Raw genomic sequence first — 26694 nt, forward strand, 5'->3', positions numbered from 1 at the left:
TTTCCAATCACATCACAATAAGCCCATCGGGCAGGCATGATACATTATGGTAGCCTGACTGAAAACACAATAGCCCCTGGACATTGACTAGCGAATTTTGCGAGCCCTACTACAATCTAGGTCATGTTTTGGTTTATCAAGGACTAGTTAAGCTTTGTGTGGGCCTAGATAGCATATAATATGATTTTTTGTCGCAAATAGCTAGTTGAGTTGTCTCTGTTGGGTTTGACCTGTCTGGCTTGTAACAGCTCCGGTGAGACTGAGTAACCGTAATTGTTGGTGGGTGGTTCAAGTGCCCTGCTCTTTCAGCTTGAGAGTTCGTTCTCTTGCATTGACATATGTGTGTAGCACAAGATCTATAACCCACTGCACCTGTGTCATCTTTGAAGTTTTACTCGTCCATTCCTTTGAGTGCCATTCATCTGTGGACAACGGCATTTGTGGAGAGACTAAACATAACATGCTTCTGTAATCTCCGACAACATTTAAAGTAGGATAAAAAATGGTGGTCATCACAAAATAATTGATCGATTTGATGGTTTCCTATGGACATTGGGAATTATGACTTAAAGGGATAGTTCACACAAAATGAAAATTTGTCATTAATTACGCACTCTCCATTTCGTTCACAAACCCGTAATACCTCCGATCACTTCGGAACAAAAGATTCAGTTATTTTTGATTGAATCTGACAATCTCTGACCCTCCCATAGACAGCTAGGGTACTACCCAATCAATGTCCAGAACATAGCACAGGATAGTGGTAAAATAATACAGGTGACATCGGAGGTTTCAACCCGTAAAAGTACAAAAAGCTACTAGAATACTTTGTGCACAAAAGAAAAAAAATACCACTACTTCTTCAACAATTCCATCTCCTCTGACCGGAGAGGTGATGCGGAGGATATGATTGTTGAATAAGTCTTTTTTGTTTAAATTTTCCTTTGACAACAAAATATTCTTGTAGCTTTCGTAATAGTACGGCTTGATACCCCTGATGTCACATGAATTATTTTATTTTTACAGATCTCCGTTGCTGATGTTTCTGGTGTTGATCGTGGTAAACGCCTTGGTGTGCCTATGGTGAGGGATAGAGAGTTTTGTCAGATTCCATCAAAAACTTATCTTAATTTGCTGTTCCGAAGAACGGAGGTCTTACGGGTTTTTGGTAACGACATGAGGGTGAGTAATTAATGATAGAATTGTTCAGGTTTGGGTGGAACTAAACCTTTTACGTGTCCATGATAGTGTTTGGGTCTTTCACTGTGGATGAAGAAAGTATCCTTTCCTATCCTTGAACAGTCCTCCTTTTCCTTTCCTTTCTCTTGGAGATTGTAGCCATCTCTCCCTTTATGTCATATTTCACATTTGTGTATCAGGTACAGGAACCTTTGGAAGGGTTTTTCTGGTGGGAAGGAATTAAAAAGACAAGAGTTTTTTCTTGCTGTTGCTCTGAAAGCGATGAAATTTCCCAGATGTGGATTCGCCTGAAGCGGAGCATCACATGTTACATAATGAGAAAGAGGTTCTGACGTAGGTGAACCAGTCCTTTCCTTGTCAGACTGTAAGTGAACACTACACAACATTAGCATATAGGCTACAAACAGAATGAGAATCTCATAAAAAATACAATAAGTTTTATATCTGTATAAACATTTTCAACATACTTATAACAAAAATATCAATGTATTCAATGTTGGTTTGACCTTCTACAAATCATCTTAAATTTTTTCATCTTTAAATTTTTTTATGAAATATTTTTAACTATCCACCTCATTTTTCAATGCAGAAGTAAGGCGGTATTTAATCTTGTGGATTAGTGTGAGATTTCCGCTTCATACGATTAGTCCGCGTGTAGAAAAAAATACGAGAAGAATGACAAAAGGCATGTAAATGGGAAAACTGATTTGCGCTACAAACCAATGTGTTTATAATTAAGACATTAAAATAAATATGGCGCGAAGAAACAACAGGTTGAAATATCACAGCATATAGAAATAGGGCTTTTTGTGTAACTAGCTAAAAAATAGCTGGAAGCAAATTAAACCGGAAATATTGAGATGAGATAATATCATAGTAAATCGTATAATACTATATCTAAAATCTATAAACTATACCATTCGTCGTTAGCAAGGACCTCAAAAAAAAAAAAAAAGAAGAGATAAGATTTTCTTATTTTTATTATATTTATTTTAATTTAATAAAATTTTTTTTTAACTGTGGTCACATGGTCGAAAAAAACCTAAAATATTGAGGTAGTCTAAGGTGGCTTTCACACGTGGGGGGTCGATCGTTTGATGTGGTTCGAATGGCTTTGATACCACTTTTTCAGAACCGCTACCAAAAACTCTCAGTAAGCTGCCTATACCGATATCGATCCGATACCAGCGCAGTTTTTTTTTTTAAATCAGTGTATAATTACTATACCTCAGTGTGTAGGTGGATCATCAATCTTTTGTATGTTACACACAATCTACTAAATATAGACAACTTCATTATAAAGAATAACTAACAAAACAATATATCTATAATCATATTCTATGACAAAATACTTTATTATTATTATTATTGTTATTATTATTAACTAGGTTAATGGATAATTCTGTAGCAAAAGTTACTCTAGAAAAATCATGAGTGCACAATAATTTTATAAAATCCTAAACTTTTAGTGAAAAATAAATAAATAAATAAAAATAAACCTTATTTAGTGGTTAACAAATAAAAGTGAATAAGTGTAGGACTAAATCCAGTACGCCTATACATTGCTCTTTGTATTGTTGTAAAATACATTAATGAAAAACATGTATTTATATATAAATATACACTAAAGTAGTCAGCATTTGAAGTGGATGATCAAAACCTTTTATCAAAGTTGTCCTAAAACTATGACTGCTGCATAAATTAAAAGACATTTCGTAACTTTATAGCTAGAGTATGAGGCAGCAACATATGAATAAGACAAACAAGAAAAGCTATTAATAAATTTCCATGGGGGCTTAACATACACCAGATAGTATTGCACTATAACTTCTTTGGATCGGTCCTCGTTCCTCCCCTTCCCTTCGACCCCGACGTCGCCCTGATCTACCACCCTTTCTAAGTGCAGAAAGGGCAGTATAGAGAACGAACCGATCTAATTTGGTCTGGTTTCCACCCTCTCTTGTTTATACGAACCCCGGGGCCGGTGCATTTTGTGGTCACTTACGTCAATCGTTACAATAGATTGCTTAACAATGTGTTTGCTAGTCAAAACCATAATTGGGTAATAAGTTTTTTGCGTAAATAACAGCCTTGCCGCGTGCATATGTATCTTGTCACCCTGACCCCCGTACTCCCTTGCAGCAGAGTAAATGACATGAATGGTTTTACTGTATATGCGTTGCATGTTTAGATGCTATTTTGAGGACTAGCCAAACGTACCAAACTCTGACATCAATCGAACCCGGTTAGTGCTAGTGTGAAAGTGGGGGGGCCCTAATTTTAAAAAGTGTGATTTATAGACCTAGAAAAGTCTAAAAAGATTAATACAAGCTTATAACTCCATGGGCGTAGAAAATATTGAATAATCATTTTTGTAATTACGCCAAGTTTTAAAATATTTTAGCAGGTAGAAATTATGAGTTAAAAATATATTTAGAAAATCGGTATCCAGTAACTCTCTAAAAACTAGAAAATTCATGGGGCCTTTGAATATATTTATGGGCAATGTGGGGCCTTGAAGTCAAAAAAAGTTGAAAACCACTGTACTATATCATGATTTTTGACATTCTGGCATGACCTCAACTTGCTATAGCGTTCCTACTGTAATTATTGGTTGTTTACACATTTTTTAAGCTTTTGTAATGTAAGTCCAGTTTTTGAAACTGTAATAGCCCAGTTGTCACAAGCATATGGCATGTCTACATATATGTAACTACTGTATGACCAAAATCACATGTAACACATTATGTTAATGTGGACCTTTCTCAGGTTCTGGACGGCACCATGATGATCGTTCCCTTGTACACTGTTAATGGATATGTGAAATGGTGGTGAACTCTTCAGCTATTTACGCAGCCGAGGGCGTTTCAGCAAACTTACAGCACTGGAATGGTTTATTCTTTTATTCAGGTCTGAAATCTATGTGTTGGTGCCCCTTGAATACCTTCGACTCCAAAGACGAATCGTCTACAGAGATCTGAAACCAGAGAATATACTTGCTGGACAGTCGAGGGGCACATTCGGATTCCCTCTGACAGATAAATTTTCTTTTGTGGGGTTCGCAAAAAGCCTCAAAAGGTATTGTCTTTGGCAATCCTGGTTATCTGTACAAAACCTCAACATTGTGTATTTTTTTTATGTAAAGTCATGTTATGTACAAACAAACAACACACCACACACACACACACACACACAACACACACACCACACACACACACACAACACAGAGAAGTCGTCTTATGGTCACCAAAACTGTAGTATTTGATCCAAAATGCCATTGTATATAAGGCATATGGGCCGTCTTGAGATTTTGACGGTATGATACCTTAAGCATTAAAATATCACGGTATCACGGGATTGTTGTGTTTACAGCTCTGAAATGTGTTATTTTTAAATGACTGGGTAAAAAAATATTTTTTTTTTGCCGCTGGGGAAACAATATATTTTGTTTTTGAGCAACATACTAGAATATTAGAAACAGTAGAATTAGTTTATTTTTTTTTTTTCTTTGATTTGTTTCCTAAAAGAAAGAATTAAAGACTGACATCTTTATTTAACCTAAATCTGTAATTAAATAAGATACAGTTATTTTAATTTTTAGTTATCCTAATTCATATACATATCATTTATATCATGTCATATCATTTATGTTATATAATAATATTCATACACAGTAATTAGATTAATAATAACCCATTCATTGAAGCAAAAACTGAATGTTCTGACAAGCTGTGAAATTATACCACGTAAACTTTCTCAGAAGACAGTCAGCTCCCCTCAGAAACACATTCATAGAAACCCCAAAATCATATATTGAGGATTTTCTTCCAATATCCGTGCATCATGAACAGTGCAGTAATCTGCCTGCTACAGTATTTTTTCTGTGTGTGTCCATCTTCACAGCGTCTCTGGCCTGTGTTAACGGCCTTTACAGAGTTCATTATTTTCACATAAAATGACATTTTGGACAATTATTTGTATTGCAGTTTGTGCAAGTCCAGAAACTAGAGAGTTGCCATAAGTAACAAAAATGTCCGGTTTGCCGATCGCGTAAAGGCAACACCGTCCGTCCGCACAGTCACCGTCGGCATTACGTTATTTCGTCAACAGGAGGGCTCGCGGACAGCCGTGCACCCCATGGTAACTGCGCATGTGTCGAGCTCATCCGTCTGCACTCATCTATGGTTGAGTATACTTTTGAAAGCTGTGCGTACGCGGCTGTGCGCGAGACGGAAAGGAACGCTGAATGTGAAGTGTACCCGGGCAATCCTACACACATGTGACTTACCGCTCGCTCGCACCAACAGGAGGAGGAGGGGTCAGTGTTACCGTCAGCGGCTGAGGGCTTGCCTATTTTCAAGGAGACATTGGAAACACCAGGCACATACCCGCAGGAACGGTATAATAAAAATTTGGGTTTTGAACAACCGTTAGACATTTCCTTGAAATATAGTTATATATATATTATATATATATATATATATAGATATATATTTCTGTTTTCTGTTGTTATTATATCTTCTCAGATATGTATTATGTACACTTAAAATATACTAATTTCCCCTTAATACACTCCTAGATAGATCTGTTGATGTGTATTTTTAAAGTACATAAACCATGGAGAGAGGAGATAGCTGAGCAGTAGTTATCTGAATGTTTTAAGATTGGATTAGGCATGCTGTTTAAAGATTTTTCCCTTCATTCCCTGGCCTTTGAGCATTTCCCATTGTTTAGTTTTGTCAAATTAAATGTAAGAAGTTAGACCTGCTTTGCTAACCTTTGAAATTCTGTAGGGGATCAAATTCAGTTGAGAGTTTCATGGAGATTTTCAGAATTTGTGAGGTTAGTGAATGAAAATGCAGTAACGGACCACCACATTCACTCTTCTGTCCTTCAAAATATCCAACTGAATGACTTCGCCCATACAGTGACTCCCCTTGCAAAAAAATATATATAGGAATGCTTCTCTGCGGGTATTAAAGTTTTCCTAATACTGTATGAGCGTATTTAAAAAAAAAAAAAAAAGCATCCATCAACCCACTGTTATTAATTCTGAATGAGTTTGACCAATAGACCATGGACGAGTTTTAGGAAGTAACCTTAGCTGAAATTGATAATCCCTCTGGTTGTGGCCCCTGATAGTATCATTCCAAGTATCACTGGATAAAATATCTATCTCTGCAGTGCACAGTAAATGCAGTACTTTTGCTGAGCAAAATGATGGATTTTGTAAGCGTAACGGGGTCCCGGATTCTGTTTCTTCTGCACATAAGGAAGGGCCCAAAATATTGGGGTTCTGACTCTGATGTGCAAATGAGCCACATATAGGAAACTGAAAGCAGTGCCTCCGGTCCAATGGAGAAAGACAAGACGCTGTTCCTGCAAGCAACGCATGCTTTGGCATTTCCAGTCTGAGTAGATAAGTCCTGCACCAGATTGTCATGTAGCAACAATGCCACCTGCTGGCTACATTTGCATTTGGCTTTATGTTCAGAGGTATTTGCTGTTTGCCTTTCCTCAACAGTCATTTAAGCACCCGCATAGTTAAAATGAGGACAGGAATGAGGACTTTGGAAATTCTGGGTCCAGGATCAGGTACAATTGGGGGGGATGGTTAGATAGCATTAGGGCCATTTTTCATCTAATCTGTTTATCTTTTATCATTTTGGTCAGAATAGTCTGCTCAAGATGAGGTGCTTATTATTGTGTCAATGATTCACTGATGATATTGTAAAGGGCTCGGATTGTGGTCGTGTTTTTGGGGGCGAAGGAGGAAAACTTGTACACATGGTAGCTGCACAGTTTCAAGTGGCCAATCAAAAAGAAAACACAAAGAGCAATTCAGAGAAGAGTCACCTTCATCACAACAGCTTTGATGTCCTAAAGGTCCTTTTTGGCTGTGCATTTTAAGATGTTTACACGATTGTTACAGCAATGACATAAATTTGTCAGCCGTCACAGCAAAGAGTATCGGTTAAATAAAACACAGACAGGCCTACCTTTTCTAGTCAGACACACAAACACAGCCATGCAGACAAACATATTGTTTTTGAGTGTCTAAGGCGAGTCATCAGGCATGCTATATTTAATAACAGGATCTGGTCTTGATAACCGGATCAATTTCTTCGCTGCTCCTATTAGTGTGCATCATGGCTGATATTATTAGAGTAAACATAATATCATTGAGAGCCAATCGGAAAATCACGTTCACACCAAACCGCTCTCACAGTTCATTGGAATGCTGTTGTGAGCTCACACTGAGAGGCTTCAGTTAACACCAAGGGAGACTAATCCTCTCTATTACAGAGAGAAGAACTAAAACCAGACAGCTGAGCACAGAAATATAAAAAAGAGACTGAAATAGAAAGCAAGAAAAAAAGGAATGTATGAATATATATATATATATATAGGAATTAATATACTATTATATTATATATATCTATATAGTCTTTTTAGCAGACGCTTTTTACCAAAGCGACTGTACAACTGGGGGATACATAAAGCGATTTCTTTATTAAAGAGGGCAAACAGACACAGGAAGTGCTTGTAATACCAAGTTTTAGACATGTCGTTCAAATAAGCGCTCACTAGCGGATCTCAGACTTCTGGGGGGGATGTAGATACGTAGTTAGTGAGCGGAAGTAGGCGGGTGCTGAGGCCTGGTTGTTCTTGTTCTATATGCAGGCATCAATGTCTTGAACTCGATTGCGTAGAGCCACATAGCTCGGTAGCCAGTGCAAGATATAAAGAGAGGTTGTAACATGGGCCTCTTTTGGGACTTGGTGTATAATATAATATCTGGGATATATTGTTAGTCACTATACAATTAGTATCACCAGTAAGATGGCCTATCGAGGTTATATATCTTCCTGAGATAGACAGCGGGTCAAGTCAATGCACTGAACACCTGATGGTACCTCAGTTTTGTTGATGTGGATTTAGACACGCCTTGAAAAAAAAAAACAACATACATATTATGTTAATGTTATTTAATAAATATTAATAAATTAATCAAAATGTTGTGCCATAATAAAATGTAACTATAATGTAACAAAAGACATGTGAATACTGAATATTATTATTAGTCATACAAAATCATACTCATACTCATATTAATATTTTTTTTTATTCTTTTTTTCCTGAAAAGGGATGAAAGACCCAGGAGTTATAACAATCAGATGGTCGAGCTAAAGATCTAGTAGAATTTTTACTTCTAAAACCACAAAAAGACAGAATGAAGCAATTTGAAGTTAGTCAGCCATAACTTGACAATCTTATCAATTTAATAATATAAATTAATAATAATAATAATTAATTAATTAAATCAGTATTGAATGCTCAACAGTATTGAATGCTCAATAAAATTAAAAACACATTTTACATATTATGTTCTCTCCCATTTTCCTTATTGGCTTTCTAGTATCAAACAGATACAATCTTATACATTGTGTACAAAAACCATGTCCAGGACAGATAACCAAAGTGGCAAGCCCGTTTGCTGAAGGATAGGTCAATAGACTTATTTATCAGCCTTATGGCCCCAAACAAACATCGATTTTGTCATTTCACACCTTAGCTTTAGAGCTGCTACGCTCCAATGTAATAAAAACCCTCTACTACAGCGTGTGGGCTTTCAACCTAGCTCCTAGCTCAATATAGTGTTACGCTTAAAAGTATTCTTGGCTTGAAGTGGATATAATGTCTCCTACCTTACACCACCCTATACAGTCCGGTCCCGATAAGCAGCTGTCACAAGGGGAAATTACACCCCTAACAGTCATGTTTGTCAGCAGTGGCCTGGGCTATATTACACTAGCTTTATGGTTGTCAAATCCGATCCCGATTAATTGCATCCAAAATATATACATGTATGTTGTGTATTTACATATACAGTACATACATTATATAAACAGTACACACACAGATATTAGTAAACACAAACTTTTATTTTGGATGCCGATTAATTAATGATTAGTCGATTTGACGACTCTACTAGCTATATATCTATTTGATAATGTGTTAAATATATAGCCAAGACAAAAGACTAGTTCATGGTCTTCTTTATCTATTTATTTATTTATTTATTTATGGTTTGATCATTATTTTGCAATATTGACTGGCTGACTAAGTATTCACAACCAAATTTTTAATTCGGTCCTCATTTACTATATCAGATGTATCATTCCAAACCTGTATGGGTTGTCTTTCTTGTGTGGAACATAAAATATATTTTGGGAAATCTTTTGGTTGTCCATCCAGTGGAAAGTCATTGTTCACCATATCTGGTTTTGGTTTCCAACGAACTGCTTTCTGCACAAAACAACGAAAGTAATACAGGTTTGGAACAACATGAAAGTGAGTGATTGAGGACAATTTCCATTTTGGGCTGAACTGTCCCTTTAACTCTTAACATGGAAAACTTTTATTATTGACAGAGAAATGGCCACAGAATCAATCCCCATGTTATAAGACTTTAAGACACAGGATTTTTCCTCTCTTTCTGTTCCATCACTATTTTATTCTTTCTTCTTTCCAGGACATGGACTCTTTGTGGTACTACCTGAGTCATTTGGCTCCAGAAAGGTGAATCCGAGTAAAGGTCATGGTCGAGAAGGCAGCCGTGGACTGGTGGCTCTGGGTATTCTCATCTTTGAAATGCTTGCAGGGTAAGACGGGACTATGATCACCTCCTTTTAACATTTTACACCAGCGATTTCAACCAGGAATCTGTGTAACCCTGGAAGTTTGTAGTTTACTTCAGGGGCTCCACAGAGATGCATAAATCAGACTTGAATGATTTTATATTTCATATTTAGCAGTTTAAATGAAAATAAGCTAATGACCTGATAAGTATTATAATATTGTTATAATGTTATTACAAGATTTTACCATTAATATTTATATTTTTATTATTGGGATCGTGACTGGGTTTGTTAAGAGTCTGAAAGAAGTCCGTGTATTTTACAGTAAATTGACTGGAATTTCCATCTTTTAAAATATTCATCACATGTGTGTGACTTTCACGCTGTTTTGTGAAAAATAGGGGGACTTTAAAATCCATTTTATGACAACTGTTTTCCATGTATAATTTAACTGCCATTCAGCTAATGCTACTTGTGAACCAAAACCAGTCATGAATAAATACATGAAGAAAAATAACACTTATATCCCAATGTATGGCTCAAGATTATGTTTGCATGGGTGTGTGGTCAGGAAAGATCAGCTATTGTCAAAGAGGAGACCACTAGAGGGCAGCAGTGGAATATGAGACACTGAGTTCTGCCAAAGGCCCAAACCTCCATGTGCATGTCTCAAAACAGATGGCCTCTTTTAGTGCTCCTTATTATGGTATCCTTATTATGATATTTATCCTTATTTGGGCCTAGACGTTCATCCCTGCAGCCTATATTTAATGTGCACAAACTAGCACCTTTAATATGCACAAAGATAACTCTGCTCACATTTACAGTATCTCAGGGGGCAGATTTTTTGTCATTTCTCCTCTTCGCGGCATAGATCTTGTTTACAAAAAGATTACATCCAGATTAAACTTTTATTACCAAAACATGTGGGCATAAATGTGTTGTAGAACAGCATGCAAAAATATTATAGATACATTTTGGACAAATTAGACATGATATTTTTATTTCTAGATTAGACACTTTCGGCATAATATCTGTCTTGCACAAGTAAATGTTTTCATATTGTCACATGGACTCCAAATCCAGTGTGAAAATAAACTTCTTCCCTCATGGTATAATTTTGGATTGCTGAAGTGTATAGTCGGTCCAAACTGCTCCATTCTCCCACCTGCATGTCGCTGACTCCAAATCTACCCTAGAGCTTTCACAGAATCTCGTGTGGAGGAAAAAAGTGACCCACCCTCTTCATGTCATCCCAGACTTCTATTGAAGTGTTGGCTCCTGCATGTTAAGTGAGAGAAAATGACCTGGTCCCCGACCACACAGACTTTGGCTCAGCTTGCTCAGACAACAAAAGCACCCTTTAGTCGTCTCTGGGACTGCGTATGTGCTTGTACATGTGATGTCAGAGGTCATTTGGGACTCCTTTGCAGAAATTGTAGCAAGAGCTGAAATGGCTCCTCCCTGGCCTGGGCCGTTTAAAAAGGGTCGCAACCTCAATGTAGTGTTGACCGTGTATGATGGATGTGAGCAAATGTCTTGTTGGTGCTATTTTTATTTCTAGGTGTACTTGTAGTTACAAAAATCACAAACCCTATTTTATAGCTGCACTCAAAAGCAAAATGGTTTCACAAAAACAGGTAAAAAAAAAAAAAAAAAAAAAAAAAAAAAAAGCTGATGTATTGTAGATTGAGATCGGGTTGAGGCTCACATGTCTGGGGTGTGAAAAGAGAGAGAGAGAGTTATGCATTTATGCATCCTTGAGATAAAGTAACACTCAGATCATAAGGGGGTCCAAAGGAAAATGACACATACGGCTTCCTCTAGAGTTTAAGAGGAAACTCTTGTCTCACTCTGACACTCTCTAGTGAGATCAACTTTTTGATTAGCTTTCAGGAAATTTGATGTATTTTTTGCATTGGTTTTAATGTAAATGGCAACTCAGTAAAATACTAGTTTTGCTTTTTTTGCTTAAGATTTGCTTATAACAAATATATATATATATATATATATATAATATATATATATTAAACTATATTTTTTATGTTCAATTACCAAATATCTTCCCAACAAATATATTCACTTAAATGATGACCTGAGTTTTTTTAATTTTACAAAAACCTGTTGTTTTTAACATTTAATATGTTGTTATACACACACACACACACACCCACACACCTTACTCAATCATTCTTACATCCACCTAGGTACTACAAAAGACAAGAAGTACATTTATCAAAAGCAGAGTTCAAAAATAGCTGTATGGAGTATTTACAGAAATGGAACACAATGCATGGGTCTCAAGACATATTTTTTCAAAGTGTCTTAAAAATACTACAGTCATAGTGCGAGGTACTGAAAAAGAGCAAGACCCAATGCATAAATACATGTTTGTCTGCATGTGTAAACATAGATTAACCTCGTGTGAACGGACAGATTGACTTTGTGAAATTTAGGCCAGTATCAGGCTTATCATTCTAAGCATAAAGAAAGACAACCATATTGATATATTTAACACATAGTGAACCTATGAATTTAAGCAACTTTCAATGTCTTATTTAAAGATTTACTTTGTCTGCCACAATAATTAATTTTCGTGAATATCAGTAAATTGATTGATTGATTTTGTATTAATTAATCAGCAAATCGGGGTCATTAATATTGATTTAAACTTTTTTAATCAAGTTTACAGTCTTAGTTATACTGCAGTAGTTTACTTTCAACAGTTCAAGAGCACACTTCGTGACGTAAACGACTACAGCCAAGTATGGTGACCCATACTCACCGTGCTCTGCATTTAACCCATCCAAAGTGCACACTCGTGGTTCAGTTTTCCTGCCAAGGACACCTCAGTCGTGGTATTGTCCGTGTCTCAAGTACAACCTCACTCAGTCGTGGTATTGCAGACTCGAACCCACAACCTTAGGGTTAGGAGTCAAACTCCTAACCACTAGGCCACGACTTCTTCTCACAAAAGTGGCAATCCGCAGTCTCAGCCGTCCGACCAGACACTTGATCTTAGCCAAAATCATAGAAGCGAAAAGCTTCTAAAAGCTTCTTGGTTTTATTTTATTTTATTTTATTTTTTTATTGTAGTTTATTTTATCTTTGTTCCCAGATGGAACCGTGGCCACACCTGTGCTGTTATGTAAAAGTTTCAGTTTCATAATCCTCCTTGCCCCGTCACCACCCTGCTTAGAGTAACATTATAGAGACTAATATTTCTCTTCTGCTTTCTTCTCCTTCTCCTCCATCTCTCTTTTCCATCACCCACAAGAAGGAGTAGTCTGCAAGTTCACTCTCCTGGCTTCTCTTCCTCTGTTTATATGGTTTCTCACATTCCATCAGTACTGTCAGTCCCTGGTCAATCCATTTATGGGGAACCACCGGTATATTTTACTTCTTTCAGAAAGCCTGGAGCTAGAGGTCTTTAAAAGGGATAGAAACTTTCATTTACCCTTCACCCTAATGTCATTCCAGACCTGTACGACTTTCTTTTTTTTCAGTCAACACAAAAGTAGAAGTTTATGGTCTTCTTTTCATTCTGTGAAAATATATGGTGGCAAGGCACCACAAAAAAATAAATAAATAAATAATAACAGTAATGTATATGACTGAAATATGGCTCATATTTGTGAAGAATTCTGGACCAAGTTTGATCTAGAATAAAAATTAGTATTAAAATCAAGAAAGGAATAGTTCCCACCAAAAAAAAAAAAAAAAATAGCAGAAATTTACTCCCCTCAGGCCATCCAAGATTTAGATGAGCTTGTTTCAGCATCAGAACAGATTTGAAGAAATAATTTAGAGAAATAAAAAAAACCATCACCTTGCTCACCAGTGGATCCTCTGCAGTGACTCGGTGCCATCAGAATGAAGTCCATACAGCTGATAAGGCAAACACTAAAATATCCACAAGTAATCCACAGTCCATCAATTAACATCCCGTGGAGTGAAAAAGTTGCATGTTTGTAAAGAAACATCCATTACTGTAGTAACTCTAAATAAGAGGCCTCTATCCATAATTTTTTGCTTTCATCTAGTGAAAAAGTATACTTGTCTGAATCGGGAGAGAAATATGCACAGATCAAGCACCATGTTAGAAGTGAAAACAGTCCAAATCCAGCTATAACAAGTTATTTTGGTGGATTTTGATGTGACAGGATTATGGTTTGTTTATGGGATTATGGCGTTTAATTTTGGCCCAAAGAAGCAAGCATAGTTTAAAGTTAAAATGCGCCTAATGAATGGATTTGTTTATTGTAAACACATAGCTTTTTTGACTTCACAAACATTTGTTGATGGACAGGATTCATGTGGATTATTGTGGATGTTTTTTATCAGCTGTTTGTTACTCGTCGTTCTGATGGCACCCATTCCACTGCAGAGGAACCATGTGTGAGCAAGTAATGTAATGCTAAATTTTTCCCCAAAGACTTTTCCCATGAATAAACAAACTCATCTACATCTTGGTTGCCCTGAGTGTGAGTAGATTTTCAGCATTTTTTATATTTTTGGGTGAACTATTTGCTTTAAATAATAGTGTTTTCCGCCATCATTCTGGGTAATACTCCTTTCAAAAGAGCCGCGCACACATTTGTCCTCCCCGTTGTGCAACTCTGGCGGTAATGGCTTTGGTGTCAGTGGTCAGTCTCTACAGGGTCTTTCACTCTGTAATGATTTGCCTGCTTTGGCGTATGTCTCATCATCTCTCCTCTCACGGTTTGAACACTTGAGTTCCGTCATTGTCAGTGATCTTGCGCCCTCTTGAGACTTCAGGTTGTTCGCCTAGTCAAGGCTCATTAGCATCTTTCCACCTTATCTATCCTCAATATCCAGCGGCTCTTTTCGAGTGGCAGTTAGATGCAGGCATTCCAACACCAAGCTCATTGAGAGTGCCAAGGATGTTTTGATGTTTATGTTGGTCGAGGCTGGAAGTCTGTAATGGAGGAGTAATGTGATATACACAGTAGGAGCTGGAGAATCACTCGACAAGGACATTAGAGAAGCACTCACACATGGACAAAAAGGGTGGTGGGGGGGATTAAGAAACAACATTATACATGAGACACAGTAAACACAGTAGTCATTTAGATGCCTAAATGACAACCTTCCCCCCTTGCCTTCCTCCTCCAAGTGGTGCAGACCCGGGTTACTCTTCTGTGGAAAATCACACTATTACAATGATGCTAAATACAAAAGAAAAAAGCAATCTGTTTGTAACCCGAATTATTCTTAGTCTGTAATTAAAATTTTGCACTCATGTTAAGTCGAATGATTGGCTTGTTTTTATGCCATCTAATTTAAGTTTGGTTTTTTTGACTGGCTTAAGTCAAAGTTGTGTTTTTGTCGCATCTGTGTCTATAGCTTCCAGTTCTGGTCTGGATATGAATCATTGCCAGAGGTTTTTTATAGGACTAAACTGACAGTGAACTAAGGACTAACGCCAAATATAAAGTCCTGGTTATTAGAGTTTTTTGGCATTTAAGCAGAACTTTAATTGAAATCCGCTAAACTGTCACTAAAAGACGGGATTACACAAGTACAGTATGTCATCTTTAAGACTTTTCCCTTCCTCTGTGTCATTTTTGAACATTAATTTGGTTGATAGTTTATTTATTTTTTCCTCTTTATCTACAGTTATCCACCATTTTTTGATGATAATCCCTTTGGCATCTACCATAAGAATCCTGGCTGGAAAGCTGGAGTTTCCGCGGCATCTTGGAATTTCTATGTAAAGTGGTTTGATAAAGAAAACACAACTGAAGTGACCACATGCTTATATTTTATAGCATACATAACACCCAAGTCGAGGGAAATCATGTCAGCATCAGCATGAAAATATGATCTCAGGCTTAACTTAACGTTGTGTGGAAAGTGCAAGTCTTTTAAATTGCAACTAAGTAATAAAGTAGTTTATTTTGGAATTTGAAGGAAATCTAAAAAAAAAATTAAGATTTTATCTTTTAGATTTCTAGAAACTATTAACTACTAACGTCAACAAGAGTAAATGAAAAGTTAGAAATTGTTGCCTTCACAACTTACTGAAATACATGTTAAGTAACTAAAATTGCTTACTTGAAATAAAAAGCACAGAATTGAATTATTTAAGAAGATCTAATAAAAACAACAAAAGCATATAACACTAAAACTAACTGAAAATATGAGTTAATAATGCTAAAATAACACTGGTAAAAACAAAAATACATACGTAACTTACAACAAACCAATCAGATTCTCATCTCCCATTTCCTTTAAAAGCCAGCTGCACTCGCACCATGGCGGATTCGCTATTTATATGGCGGAATTTGCAAGCGGAAAAACTTAACGCTTCTCTAGTAAGGGAACGAATCTGATCGTGCGCGTAATTCTGATACATGCAATGACATGTAGGCAATTTTCTATTTGTGTACACAATAATAAGTTTAAAATTTTAATTTTTTTTATTTAAATTTAAATATTTAAAATTATATATATATATATCATTTTAAATTACGTCCTGAGTGCTGCCAAGCATCCCTGTGTGTGTAATAAGCAGAGTGTAAGCATGTTGTGCACCAGCCTATAAGCAGCTTTTATTACTACCATGCTCTTTTTAAATAACAAAAAATAAATAAATGCGCCAGACTTTAGACCAGGTTTCAGTTGGTCAATGGCGCAGTCTATTTTAGTTGCCTTAAAATAGCAATGTGCCAACAATGTGCCTGAACACTCCTCGTTTTCAGACCAGCACGCCCATGAGAGCACAAATGCAAATTGCTATCTAAACAGTGTGGCGCAGGATGTGAAAATGACAACTGCATCGGGCTGAAACTAGCAAAGAAACACTGCGTCATGCCTGGCTCATGCTATTGCGCCGGGTGTATGATAGGGCCCAAAGAGACAAAACTTACAGACTGCAGCTTTAAATATACTGAAGTATATGCAGGGATGGGCAGTATTTCAGATACATGTATTTAAAATACATATTTGAAATACAAAATGCTATTTTGTATTTTTTCTTTTAAAGCCTTTGGAAAAAATCAAATGTAATTTGTATTTAAATACATTTAAGATGAGTGTTTTTGTATTTTCAAAATACTTAAAATACATTGAGCCAGTCAACCTCTTTGTCAGGGTGTGCCCCCCCACCTCTTTGTCAGGGTGTGTGCCCCATGCAAATTAACGTTTACTGCATGTTAGGGATGCATGATGACATATGGACAACATAGGTAGATTCGTGCTTGAGCTGATGACATAATGGTGGAATCAAATGGAACTTTTTCTAAATCGTTCACATAGATAGGGCTTTCCACTTTCTCTTTAGCTTTGTGCAGCTGAAGCCTTGTTTATACTTTTGCAATTCGCATGGCTCTACGCCATGAACCTGACAACTCTTGCTACGGCTCCTCAGTAAACCCTCTGAGGCTTTTTTGCTAGCAGCGTGTTCTCCGTTGTATACTCCTGTGAAGCGACAGGCGACTCTGAGTAGTTGTTCTCCAAACCACCAAAAAGCAGCGATGAGAGAAAGTGGTTTGCCAAATAATTTGTCAAACACCCTTTATAATGTCTATCTCAAACACTCGATCTCGTGAGAAGTTTGTGAATAAATGGATTTCTTCACATGTAAACTGATTAGGTTGTAGGTCATTTTGATCGATTAATATGTGAAAAAAAGTTTTTAGTACACTTCTTAAGCCCTAACCAAATAATCAAGTTAAAACCCAGTAAACTTGAAATTGTGGAACTTGTGACATTAGAATGAAACATATTAATATGATAACATATGTATAACACTTCAATTCTTTTTGTATTTATATATGTTTTTCTAATTCATTAATTATTTTATTTCAATTAACGATTCTATTAAACACCCAATTATTACTTCTTTATTCATTATTTCTGCTATGCAGGCTCATTTGTAAATGTAATCATTGTAAATTTTAACAAACATGGTGCTTTAGAAAATGTAACTGGACACATTTCCAAAATGTGATTGTGTTTTACCCAGCTATGCAAAGGTGTGTTTATGTAGAGCCCAACTAATTTGGTTAAATCAATTGTCTGTTCTCATTATTACACCATGTAGTGATTGTGTGCATGTTGTGATGATACAACGATGAAATATACACCACCACTTTCTAGTTTTATTGTGTCACCAAAAAAAATAGATGCCAAATGATGTCTAATTAATAAAAAAATAATTTTAGATAAAAAATTTATATTTTTAAGTATGGTATATAGAAACAAATAAATTTACATTAAATAACTTATAAAGTTCATATACTACTTGCGTAAAGAAGAGCATCAGAAAGATGTTTGAAATTCAGTTTTTGCTGTGGTATCAAAACGATATTGAGTAATTGTTGATACCAGGCCATATATTTGTTACTGTGAAGGAACCAATTTAAGATTTTCCAATCATATCACTCCATCCCTATTCTTTGCTATATAGACAGAAAAGGTTCCCACAGTTTTACAGTTTTTGGGTAAGTAGTGCTCACCATAAGAAATAGAACTAAATTGTAAAACATTGTCAGAAAGTAAGTATCTAAAATGGATGCTATTTTGCACTACATAAGTTTATTTGTAATTACTAGCAAGGAAAGCAAGCACTTAAGAAAGAGAGGAGAGAGAGTGAGAGAGAGAATGACAGACAGAGAATGGGGACAAAGAGGAGAATGACAGAGAGCAGAGCAGCAGAAATGAGGTAAGGAATTAGAAGTCAGTAGACCAATTTACTTTGTTCAGTATATTCTGCTTATGCAGCATCATTTTGGTAAATGTAATAGGTTTAAACAATTTACAAACATGGTGCTTGATATGAAAATGGAACTCGGGACATCCATATAGTTTACATCATGTATGATTTGTTGTTTTGTAATTGTTCTATGCACAGCGATTTCTTTAGTATACACCCAACAAGAACATATCTTTTGTCTGTTTCCATTGTTGTACACAGTAGTGATTGTGTGCATTTGTGATGGATCAACGATGAAATAACACCACACTTTATTTTATGTTCACGAACGCAAAAAGAATAGTGCCCAAATGATTTTAAGAATTAATAAAAAATATATGTAATATTGAACAATACTTGTTCCATATTTTCTAATTATGTTATAATTAGAAATTCAAATAAACAATCGACCATTACACTTTCAATCATTATTTTGCTGTGCGTATCCTATAAATACTTGATCATTTTTAAATTTTGCGAAACATGGTGCTTTATCAAAATATAAACTGTGAAACTTCCAATTAACCAGTTGTGTTTACCCCATCTATTATCAAATGTTTGTTTTATAGAGATACAACTAGAAAACTTCCATTGTCAGTGTCCATTATTTTTGTATTTTTGTGTGTGCATTTGTGATGCATTATGAAATATACACTTTTGGTTCTATTGTTACTGTAAGTAAAAAAATAGTAAATGATTTCTGATTAAAAAAATATATTTTAGACCCATCCCTATTTCTAATTGCGTATATAGAAACAAAATAAACTTTACATGTAAAGTCCCGAGGTTTTAAAGACATCAAAGTTTGAAATTGTAGCCTGTGATATCGAAACAATGATAGTTAATGAGAAACCATGCCATATATTACATGTAACCTTGTCAGAAAGTTTAGTCATATCACCCATCTGGCTGCTTTGCAATATAGCAAAATGTTCCCATAGCATTTTTTAGTATTACTCACCAAAGGAAGCAAGCTACTTATAAACTTGTAGAGAAGAAGAGATATATGACCGAGAGACTATTTTGAATAGAATTACTTATGAAGGGAAGCAGCACTTAAGAATGAGGAGAGAGAGAGCAGAAGAATGAGGGGGAGGGAATGACAGAGAGAGCAGTCAGTTAGGCCTATGTAGTTTCTTCATTCCCTGTGGACTATTTATTAATAGCTTAACGAATTATATATCGCATTTGGTAATCCTAAAATGAGAGATTCGATGTTTTGTCGCCGTGCCTTTTCTGTAGAACTGTTCTATTTAAAAATATGATGTACCGCTCCATTTCATGCGTAATATTAATAAACAGTATCCCATCCATTTTGCAGTATTGACTTGGGAATTCACCGAGTTATCAAATAGTTTCGCTGGTACGTTGGTCAGCAGCATCATTGAATTAGCAAAGATGCTGGGTAATGAAACAAACAGAACTGGAGTTGATTTGGACTACATTTGGGCGCCGGTCGCCGTGAAAGCACAATAGTGAGGTGATAAAACATAATAAAAGTTTTCCAAAATTGGGTTTTTGTTTGTTGCATTTTTTTGTATTTTTTGTTTTAAGGGCAGAAGGTAGTGGTATGTAAAATTAAAACAGTTTCTAAGTTGCGCACATCTAAATGTCTTTTGGACGTTAAAAAAGAATGGGCCGGGCGATTTTTAAACTGACATTTCACAATACCGTTTGCATTTGTATTTAAATACATTTTTCCACACAGTATGTTGTATTTGTATTTAAATACATTTTTCCACAGAGTATTTTGTATTTGTATTTTAAATACATTTCCATGGTATTTATGCCCATCTCTGAGTATATAGAATCTGAATATCATTAATGACTATTTTAATGACTTTGCAACAAAAAGCATCTTAATACAGTAAAGGCTGTTGTTATGGTACTCTATACGTTAATATAGGCAAACTTATAGACTTGGTGTTTTATGACGCATAGAAGTGTCGCTTTGCATATATGTAATCAGAAAGTGGGTCGGCGACGTGATTACGATGTTAGAGGGGGCGCATGCTACGAGCTGGTGGTCCTAATGAGCCTATCATCTAAACACGTCAGCTAAGCACGCGGGTAGCTGGCAAGAGTGGCATCCTCCCAGATTGCAGACAGGGCGATGTCGTTTTCCTTTACACTATTGCCGTTACTGCTTTGAGACTACAAGGGAATCAGGATTCAACAAACGGCCCACAATCCAGTGGCGATAATTCCAAAAGTAATCGCTTTAATTGAAGCATATAAATAATACAAGGAGCCGTGTCCTCTCTCTCTAGATTTGCTAACGTCTAAGAAGTCATTGCAGCTGTACAAACACATACACAAAATGATGACATCACAGCTGCATTTCCTAATAAGGCTTTTGTCCACTAGGGGCTAAATTGTTCACTGCTTCAAACGGACTGCACTCCAGAGACAAAGACAGCTTGAGGAAGCTCTCAGAAATAGAGACAGACAGTCACCTCAGGCAAAGCAAATGCGTGTTTCCTTTAGACTGGCATGTTTACTCTAGTTACAATTGTGAAAGTAGCCAAAACTACGACTTATGTCAGTAGGGATTTAACAAGCTTGATAAGATAATGGTGTCCTGAAGTCAAACACACATGATCATTGGAAAATGAATAACATCTGCAAGGGAGGCGAGAATGAGTGGTAAGGTCATCTGTATCATGATCGCTCCAAGCGTCTCTCATGTTAGGTTGAGTGAGAACATCAACGGCACAGCAGTAAACATGCTAATGCGCTCGTGTTCACAGCTTGAAGTCTGTTGGGTCATAGATACAGATTGATTTTAAACCAGTACATAAGATTTACTTGAAAAGCTTAATGAAGGTAGATTTTTATGTGTGTAGAATTTCTTTTATTTTTTATGATAATAAGCTACACTATAATTTTTTATTATTTTTTTCCCATGATTTTTTGGCATTTCAATTAATTTTTTGTAACTTTTTGGTAAGACTCCATTGTTAGCATTATTTAACTTCATTAATTAACATGAACTAATAATGAAAAATGCTTCTAAAGTATTTATTAATGTTAATTAACAATTAGTTAACATTTACTTATATAGAAATTGTATCTGTTAGTATCATTTAATGGACCCAGCCTAACATGAACTAAATATAAACAGTTGTAATAGTTGTGTGGTTGTTAACTAATCATTGTTATCAACCATTATTATTATAACAGGCATATTATCATAGATTAAAAAATATTTAAACTGTAAGCGTTTTTTTCTTCTTTTAGTTAATGTTAGTTAATGCATTAAGTAAAGTTAACTAGTGAGACCTAATCATAAAATGTTTCCATGTGTGTGTTTGTGTGTATGGTATTTGATTCTAGAAATGTATTTCCCACATATTTTTTAGATTTTACTTTTACCGTCATCTAGCACAAAATGAAATGGATAATATTTTTAGTGAATATTCATCCTTTTTCCCTTTGAAGGTTACTTCAGGTTAAGTACAGCACACTATACATTACTTTTTCAAAATTATTATTTATGTATTAACTGTATTCACTCTATTACTTTTTAGGTATTCAAATAATATACTTATATAGCAGATTTCAAATATTGTACATTATAATGTGATGCCTAAATTCACCTATAGCATACAAACACAATTTTTTGTAATATAATTTCATTTCATTTCATTTTTAAACAAAGCAGTACAGATTTTTAATATCAGCCATTTATTGATGATTAATCATAACATTACAATAGTTACTGATTTATATGAGTAAGCCAGAATTACAATATCGGTGCGTCCCCTGCTCTTAATATCTGCCTTCATGAAATTAAGCCTTTTTAATTTTCTTGTGTTTATTAAACTACACTGAACAAAAATTATATAAACACAACAATTTTTTTTTTGCCCCCATTTTTCATGAGCTGAAATCAAAAGATCTAAGACTTTTTCTATGTACACAAAAGGCCTATTTCTCTCTAATATTTATCACAAAGTCTGTGTTAGTGAGCACTTAGCCTTGGCTGAGATAATCCATCCACCTCACAGCTGTGGCATATCAAGATGCTGATTATTATTATGCATGATTATTGCACAGGTGTGCCTTAGGCACGCTTTTCCACTGCATGGTACGGCACGGCTCGGAACGGTTCACTTTTGGGTGGTTTTCCACTGGGTACAGTACCTGTTACCTGGTACTTTTTTAGAACCACCTTGGTTGAGGTTCCAGGTGAACCGTACCATTACCAAAACATGACGTGTAAGCTCTGCTGATCACGGATTGGCCAGAAAGAATCGTCACTGCATCACTGAACTTGTGACACAAACACAAAAGAACCGCTAGATTTAAATCAGCACAGCCAGCCAACGATCGAACACAACTGTTTTGAACGAGCCTCAGGATCTTGTCAGTGTATCTCTGTGCATTGAAAATGGCATCAATAAAATGCACCTGTGTTCGTGTCCATAACATACACCTGCCCATACCATAACCCCACTGCCACCATGGGCCACTTGATCCACAACGTTGACATCAGTAAACCGCTCACCCACACGGCGCCATACACTGTGCCATCTGCCCTGTACAGTGAAAACTGGTATTCATACGTGAAGAGAACATCTCTCCAAAGTGTCAGATGCCATTGAATGTGAGCATTTGCCCACTCAAGTCGGTTACAACGACGAACTGCAGTCAGGTCGAGACCCTGATGAGGACGACGAGCATGCAGATGAGCTTCCCTGAGATGGTTTCTGACAGTCTGTGCAGAAATTCTTTGGTTATGCAAACCGATTGTAGTAGCAGCTGTTCGAGTGGCTGGTTTTAGATGATCGTGTAGGTGAAGATGCTGGATGTGGAGGTCCTGGGCTGGTGTGGTTACACGTGGTCTGTGTTTTTGGGGCCGGTTGGATGTACTGGCAAATTCTCTGAAACGCCTTTGGAGACGGCTTATGGTAGAGAAATGAACATTCAATTCACGGGCAACAGCTCTGGTGAACATTCCTGCAGTCAGCATGCCAGTTGCGCGCCCTCAAAACCTTAGGCATCTGTGGCGTTGTGCTGTGAGGGATAAAACTGCACATTTTAGAGTGGCCTTTTATTGTGGACAACCTAAAGGCACCTGTGCAATAATCATGCTGTCTAATCAGCATCTTAATATGCACACACCTGTGAGGTGGATGGATTATCTCGGCAAAGGAGGTAATTTTCTAACACAGATTTAGCCAGATTTGTGAACAATATTTGAGAGAAGTAGGCCTTTTGTGTACATAGAAAAAGTTTTAGAGTTTCGAGCTCATGAAAAATGGAGTCAAAACCAAAATTGTTGCGTTTATAATTTTGTTCAGTGTAATTTAAAGTCTAAGTCTATATCAGGTGCTTTTTAGCACAGCAGTTCTCATCTTGTTTTTATTTATCTAGGGACCTAATCAAGAAGTTTCTGGTGATTGATCGGGCAAGAAGGCTTGGAAACATGAAGGTAAGCAGGATTCTGGTGACATATATTTTGCAGTATGTGGTTCTTGTATGCTGAGCAAAGTAATTCAGCAGGAATCAGCATCTGGCATATTTCCTTTGAGAGAGCGCTCTGTGATAATATGCTTTTTGGCCATATGGACTCTTTATAGTTATCTCAAATTCAAGGCCAGGTTGAAAATCTATGAATCATCTAACACAATAAGCCAGTTTGCATCTTAATAAAGCTGCACATGGCAAATAATAAGACCTCCTGATTGAGTCCTCAGAGATTTTTCTCCCAAAGGCCACAGTTAACACATATGTTTCCAGTTATGATAAGAAGGCTTCCTATCTGCCTAGAGGGGATGAGATGAGGCTCTGGAGAAACTCCTGGACATTCAGAGAGTGATTCTGACGCGGGCAACTCTCTCACTATACCTCCTTCCAACCCCCATCAGACGAGGGTGGATAATGGGAAAGAACTACAGACAGAGTCCTTGTGCGAAATGTTTCTGCATCTCTAGCTATAGTGGTTCAAACACTTATGGTTTAATGGCGGTTACTTTTCCGAATTGTCCTCTCAGAGGAAATAATGATGAGAGGCAGCAGCGGCATGCCAGGTTAGTCATAATGTAATGTTATCGTATTGTGTCGGTGATGTCATGGGAAGTTTGTGAATGGACGTTGTGTCTGAGCGTCATTTTCCTGTTAATGCTATTATTCTAATTCTCCACATGTGAGGAATGAGCTCTGTTGAAATATATATCTCACTTTTTGTTTGTTTGTTTGTTTTTGTTTGTTTGTTTTTTCAAATTTCCTTTTTTTTTTTCATCAAAGCAGATTCAGAGTAAGAGATAAAGAAGGAAAACCCGAAATGTCACTTTTAGGGGACTTCCCAGGCTAGATGTTTCTGTTGTTAATTTAGCACTTTTGGTTCTTTTGCTTTTTCTCCTCTGACTAAATGCAATGAGAGTTTAAGACCCTCGGCAGACCAGTCACAGCTGTGTTTGCATTGTTTCCACAAACAAGGCCAGGTCCTGCTGGCAGCGTTCATTTACAAGTGCAGCTATCTGTTATTCCGCTTTGAGTGAATGTGTATCTGTCATGGTCCAAGAGCAATGCATGGCCCAAATTCTGAGGTTTCTAGAAGACTTCAATAGGTTAGCATTGTTGCCCCACTTTTCTTTTTCCCCTCTCTAAGAAACTAAAAAAACGGCAGTACAGTGGCTGAAAAAAGACTGTTTGGGGTCAGATGAGAAGTTTCATACAAGGTTAAGTCTAAAAAGCCTTGATAGGCTTTCTCACGTTTTTTTATGCTTACAGTTTTAACTGTGGTGGTTTGTCTCAAAGTGTGAGACATTATTCTACTTTATTGTGTTCATTTAGTTACAGTAACCTATCATAATCTTGTGTGTTATGTTTGTCTTCTTCCAGAATGGAGCTGACGATGTGAAGAAGCACAGATGGTTTAAGTCAGTAGACTGGGATTCTGTGCCCTGTAGAAAACTCAAGGTAAAAGCACCATAACTCATATATGTCCTGCTATTAAAGATTTACACCATTCATTTTGGTAAGATTCCCAAGTCATTACTGGCCACATAACAGTGCCAACGCCTCATTAAAAAGTGGTCCTCTTTTACTATATTTAATGTTAGAATTATATATCCAGAATATTTCCCATGGTTTACTGAACATATGCAGTTTCCCAGAAATACTTGGTAGGTGCATAGTGGAAAGTGTACACGCCATTCAGTTTTGGGGGTCAGTCACTTAAAACATAGTTAAAACACTAGCATTGTGAAATAATATTTTATATTAACCTGTTTGTTGTGTTAAAATATTAATATAATATAATAAAATATTAATATAATTGCTTAATTTATTCCTGTAATGGTAGATCTGACTTTTCAACATCCATTACTCTTAGTCTCTAGTTTCAATGATCCTTTCCGGAATCATTCTAATATACTGATTTTGTATTATTATAAATGTTGAAGGGAAAAAAACAGTAATACATTTGGAAACTACAGTACATTTAACTCCAATACAAGCTATGCATGAACTTCTAAGATCTTTAAAGTGTATCTAAAGCCTCTTTAATGTCTTTCTCTGATTGCTGTGACAGCCACCCATAGTTCCCAAGGTGTCTCACGAGGGTGACACTTCATACTTGACACTATCAGAGGCTGAGTGGAGAACGGACCACAACAGTGGCCAGCTAAGGATTGGGAAATTTTCAAGACTTCTGAGAGGCTATTCTTTTGAAGAATAAAACGACAGGAACTGATGGACGATAATGATGTGAGCTGAGTTTTAGCCTAACCTTCAGGAGACATTTAAAACGGTATAGTTGCATGATATTAAAGTGCATTCTTGCCTTGCTTGTCCCTGAGTCCTGCCACTTGAGAAACAGAAACGACTTCTTCTGGACATTGCATATTGTGCATCATAATCACGATCAAGGTTTACCAAGGAACAGTTCATCACTTCAACCTCTTGTAAGATGAGCAAATGGATTCACCACCCTCTGCGGTTCTCTGATATATTATGCAAAAGGAGTTTTTTTAAATATATAGTTTAAATAAGGCAATATCAAAGGTTCTGTTGTTAAGTTCTTTGTTGCTGGATCAAGACAAATGTTCTTGCTTATGCCTACATGTCCTATGGTCATGGTTTATGTTTTGATTTAATAACCTTAGAAAACAATTTGCTGAATTA

General features: G+C 36.4%; 1 pseudogene; it reads left to right on the plus strand.

The window, feature by feature from the left end:
* LOC109094390 overlaps positions 1-26248 on the plus strand; it is a 48225-nt pseudogene extending 21977 nt beyond the window's left edge.
* The last annotated feature ends 446 nt before the right edge of the window (positions 26249-26694 follow it).

Source organism: Cyprinus carpio, chromosome A1 (genome assembly GCF_018340385.1).
Source record: "Cyprinus carpio isolate SPL01 chromosome A1, ASM1834038v1, whole genome shotgun sequence".
Lineage (NCBI taxonomy): Eukaryota > Metazoa > Chordata > Actinopteri > Cypriniformes > Cyprinidae > Cyprinus > Cyprinus carpio.